General features: G+C 42.8%; 1 non-coding gene across 1 annotated transcript; it reads right to left on the bottom strand.

The window, feature by feature from the left end:
- Positions 1-285: 285 nt before the first annotated feature.
- LOC141722719 (small nucleolar RNA R71) lies at positions 286-392 on the bottom strand. Its single transcript, XR_012575723.1, has one exon. It is a non-coding gene; the product is annotated as a small nucleolar RNA R71 (small nucleolar RNA).
- Between the last annotated feature and the right edge of the window lie 5,007 nt (positions 393-5,399).

Raw genomic sequence — 5,399 nt, 5'->3', positions numbered from 1 at the left:
TTTGAAATCAAGCCGGGCACTATTCAGATGGTGCAGAATTCTGTTTCTTTTGGAGGTGCTGCGACTGAATACCCCAACATGCACATAAGGAATTTTGTCGAGATCTGCAGTACTTTCAAATATAATGACCTGACTGATGAGGCTATCAAGCTGAGGCTTTTCCCATTCTCACTGAGGGACAAAGCTAAGGACTGGTTACATTCTGAACCAGCTGGGTCCATCACTACTTGGCAAGATCTTGCGCAAAAGTTTCTGGTGAAGTTTTATCCGATGGCAAAGACTGCTGCTATGAGGAGTGCTCTTACTCAGTTTGCGCAGCAACCTACAGAATCTATGTGCAAAGCTTGGGAACGCTACAAGGAAATGCTGAGAAAGTGTCCACATCATGGAATGCCCGATTGGATGGTGATCACTAGTTTCTATAATGGTTTGGGGGCCCAATCTCGGCCCATGCTCGATGCAGCAGCTGGAGGTGCCTTGTGGGCCAAAAGCTATACTGAGGCTTATAATCTTATTGAGACTATGGATGTAAATGAGCATCAAAACCCAACTCAGAGGATGATGCCTGGGAAGGTAGCACGTATTCTAGAAGTCGATGCAGCCACCACTATTACAGCGCAGCTCCAAGCGCTGTCTATGAAGGTCGATTCTCTAGCTACCTATGGAGTCAATCAAATAGCTATGGTCTGTGAGCTTTGTGCAGGTTCTCATGCTACGGATCAGTGTTCTCTTGTCAACGAATCTGTTCAGTATGTGAACAATTATCAGCGACAATAGCCCTCTGTGCCAGCTACTTATCATCTTAACAACAGAATTCATCCAAATTTCAGCTGGGGTAATAATCAGAATGCTATTCAGCCACCATATCAGCAAGGTGTGAGTAAACAGTTCAATCCACCTGGTTTCCAGCAACCGCAGCAATATACTCAAAGGCAATCATATCCTCAACAGGGAAGTATAGCTGCACCTACTAGTGCTGATTTTGAGGAACTTAAGCTGTTGTGCAAGAGTCAGGCGGTTTCTATCAAGACCTTGGAAAATCAAATCGGTCAAATAGCCAATGCAGTGCTCAATCGTCAACTTGGAACACTTCCCAGTGACACGGAAGTACCTGGCAGGAAGGAATCTAAAGAGCAAGTCAAGGCTATTACCTTAAGGTCTGGGAAAGTTGCTAAAGCTGAAAAGGCAAAAGAAGGAGAAGCTGAAGTTGGAGATGAAAAAGCTAAGCAAAAGGAGAAAGCGGCGGAACCAAGGAAGACTACTTTTGAACACACTCTGCCTGAGGGTAATACAGGGGAGAAACAGCTCTATCCTCCACCACCTTTCCCTAAGAGATTTCAATAACAAAAGCTGGATAAGCAGTTCGGTAAGTTTCTGGAGATGTTCAAGAAACTTCACATCAATATACCTTTCGCTGAGGCTCTGGAGCAAATGCCTAGTTATGCGAAGTTTATGAAGAGTATTATTTCAAGGAAGGTGAAACTGGATGACCTTGAGACCATTGCTCTAACGGAAGAATGCAGTGCTGTGCTGCAGCAAAAGTTACCTCCAAAGCTTAAAGATCCATGTAGCTTCAGCATTCCTTGCACCATTGGCAAGTTGTCGTTTGACAAGTGCCTTTGTGATTTGGGAGCAAGCATCAATCTGATGCCGTTTTCGATCTTTAAAAAATTGGATTTGCCTGATCCAAAACCCACCTACATGTCTCTACAATTGCCTGATCGTTCTATTACTTACCCAAGGGGTATAGTGGAGGATGTGCTAGTCAAGGTGGATAAGCTCTTCTTTCCTGCAGACTTTGTTATTCTAGATTTCGAGGAAGATAAGAAGATTTCCATAATCTTGGGAAGACCTTTCTTGGCTACTGGTCGTACCGTGATAGATGTGCAGAAAGTACTCTGTGGGTGCAGGATCAGGATGTGACCTTCAATGTATTCAAAGCAATGAAATTCTCTACAGAAGATGAGGAGTGCTTAAAAGTGGATGTGATTGATTCTGCGGTTACTTCAGAACTCGATCATATGCTAATGTCTGATGCAATAGAAAAGGCCTTAGTGGGGGATTTTGATAGTGATGATGAAGATGGCAATGAGCAATTACAATATCTTAACGCTTCTCCCTGGAGGCGAAAGCTGGACATGCCGTTTGAATCTCTTGGTACTTCTGACCTCAAGAATGCTGAAGGAAAGCTCAAACCATCAATTGAGGAAGCACCTACCTTGGAGCTCAAGCCATTACCTGAACACTTGAGGTATGCTTTTTTAGGTGATGCATATACTTTACCTGTTATTATTGCATCTGACCTTTCAAGTAGTGAGGAGGACAAGCTCTTAAGGATTTTGAGAGAATTCAAATCAGCTATTGGATGGACCATAGCAGACATCAAAGGGATCATCCCTTCATATTGCATGCATAAGATTCTGCTAGAGGAGGGTAGTAAGCCAACTGTTGAGCAACAACGCAGACTTAATCCTATCATGAAGGAGGTGGTGAAGAAAGAAATTCTAAAATGGCTGGATGCAGGCATCATTTATCCTATTTCTGACAGTTCTTGGGTGAGCCCCGTGCAATGTGTGCCTAAGAAAGGAGGTATCACTGTGGTAGCAAACGAGAAGAATGAGCTCATTCCCACTCGAAGAGTTACAGGATGGAGAGTATGCATGGACTACCGAAAGTTGAACAAGGCCACAAGGAAGGATCACTCCCCTCTTCCATTTATTGATCAGATGCTTGACAGGTTGGCTGGTCATGAGTATTATTGTCTTCTGGATGGTTACTCAGGGTATAATCATATTTGTATTGTACCGGAGGATCAAGAAAAAACTACCTTCACTTGTCCATTTGGCACATTTGCTTTTCGCAGAGTTTCGTTTGGGTTATGTGGCGCACCGACCACTTTTCAGAGATGTATGATGGCTATATTCTCTGACATGATTGGGAATAATGTCGAGGTGTTCATGGACGACTTCTCCATCTTTGGACATTCGTATGATGAATGTTTGAATAATCTTCGTGCCGTGCTCAAAAGGTGTGTGGAAACTAATTTGGTGCTTAATTGGGAAAAATGTCATTTTATGGTGCATGAAGGCATTATTCTTGGGCATAAGGTCTCTAGCAAGGGTCTTGAGGTGGATAAAGCCAAGGTGGGAGTCATTGAAAATCTTCCACCAACTATTTCTGTGAAAGGAATCCGTAGCTTTCTTGGTCATGCGGGTTTTTATCGGCGTTTCATCAAGGACTTTTCAAAGATATCTAAGCCGCTGTGCAACTTGCTTGAGAAAGATATGCCGTTCAAATTTGATGATGAATGTTTGACGGCATTCGAGACTCTTAAGAAGAGTTTAATCACTGCGCCAGTTATTACAGCACCAGATTGGACAGAGCCTTTTGAGATGATGTGTGATGCGAGTGATTATACGGCAGGCGCAGTTCTTGGGCAGCGCAAGAATAATCTCTTTCATGTGGTCTACTATTCTAGCAAGACCTTAAATGGGGCCCAAATGAACTACACCACTACTGAGAATGAGCTCTTAGCTATAGTATTTGGTTTCGAGAAATTTTGATCTTATCTGCTTGGGACAAAAGTGACAGTATTCATTGATCATGCGACCATTCGCTATTTGGTTTCCAAGAAGGATTCAAAGCCGAGACTCATTCGTTGGGTGCTCTTACTATAGGAATTTGAGTTAGAGATCAAGGATCGAAAGGGTACTGAGAATCAAGTAGCTGACCATCTCTCTAGATTGGAGAATCCCGAGTCTACTTCACAGGATAAGACATTGATCAACGAATCTTTTCCGGATGAGCAGTTGTTCGCAGTTCATGAGGAAGAGCCATGGTTTGCAGATATTATAAACTATCTAGTCAGCAATATTTTGCCTCCTAATTTGACCTCAGCTCAAAAGAAGAAGTTTCTGCATGAGGTGAAGTGGTATATGTGGGATGAACCATATTTGTTTAGACAGGGAGCTGACCAGATCATCAGGAGATGTATCCCGTTCTGTGAAACGGAGGGGATATTACGAGACTGCCACTCCACAGTTTATGGTGGACACTATGGTGGTGAGAAGACGGCAGCTCGTATTCTGCAAGCAGGTTTTTTCTGGCCTACTTTGTTTAAGGATGCTCATCAATTTGTTTTAAGGTGTGATCGTTGCCAACGAGTGAGAAATTTGATGAAAAAGGATGAGATGCCATTAAATGTGATGCTTGAAGTCAAGGTCTTTGATGTTTGGGGAATCGATTTCATGGGGCCTTTTTTCTCGTCCTGCAACAATCAGTACATCTTGCTGGCAGTCGATTATGTCTCAAAATGGGTAGAAGTCAAAGCTCTACCGACAAATGATGCAAAGGCAGTGTTGAATTTTCTTCATAAAAAAATTTTCACAAGGTTTGGAACGCCTCGGGTAATCATAAGTGATGAAGGGTCGCATTTCTGCAACCGTAAGTTCACTTCTATGATGCAGCGTTATAATGTGAATCATCGAGTTGCTACTGCCTATCATCCGCAAATAAATGGTTAAGAGGAAGTGTCTAACAGAGAGATCAAGCGCATTCTAGAGAAGGTTATTTGTCCGTCAAGGAAGGATTGGTCTTTAAAGCTCGATGAAGCTGTTTGGGCTTACAGAACAGCATACAAAACTCCACTTGGTATGTCCCCATTTCAACTGGTGTATGGTAAGGGATGTCATTTACCTGCGGAGCTTGAGCATAAGGCCTATTGGGTGTTGAAAAAGTTGAACCTGGATCTAGATGCAGCTGGAAAGAAGCGAATGCTTCAGCTTAATGAACTTGATGAATTTCAACTCCAAGCGTACGAGAACAACAAAATGTAAAAGGAAAAGGTGAAGAGGTGGCACGATAAGAAGCTACATCCTAAGTTATTCGTGCCGGGGCAACAAGTTCTCTTATTCAACTCTCGTCTCTGACTTTTTCCTGGGAAGTTGAAATCAAGGTGGTCTGGACCTTTTATTGTCAAAACTGTGTTTCCACACGGAGCGGTGGAGATTTTTGAGAATGATCCGGACCAAGCATTCAAGGTTAATGGTCAACGTTTGAAGCACTACTATGGGGACACGACAAACCGAGAAGTGGTTAGTGCCGTTTTATTGTCAACTTGAGGAAGGTACGCAACGTCAAGCTAATGACGAAAAAGAAGCGTTGCGTGGGAGGCAACCCATGATTTGTTGTTACAGGAACCCTTAGAAGTTAATAACTTATCCAAAACTACAAAAAAAATCAAAAAAACCGGGCTGAATTTTTTTTTCCAGTGACCCCCTGAGCGCCCGCTCAGCTTTGCTGAGCGACCGCTCAGGGGTCGGCTGACAGAATATTTTTTTAAGTCAATAAATATACAAAAAATCAGAAAAATAAACCACAAATTTCAGCCCATAAAACCC

Source organism: Apium graveolens, chromosome 4, assembly GCF_009905375.1.
Source record: "Apium graveolens cultivar Ventura chromosome 4, ASM990537v1, whole genome shotgun sequence".
NCBI classification, from domain to species: domain Eukaryota; kingdom Viridiplantae; phylum Streptophyta; class Magnoliopsida; order Apiales; family Apiaceae; genus Apium; species Apium graveolens.
This window is presented reverse-complemented; position numbering and strand designations above follow the sequence as displayed.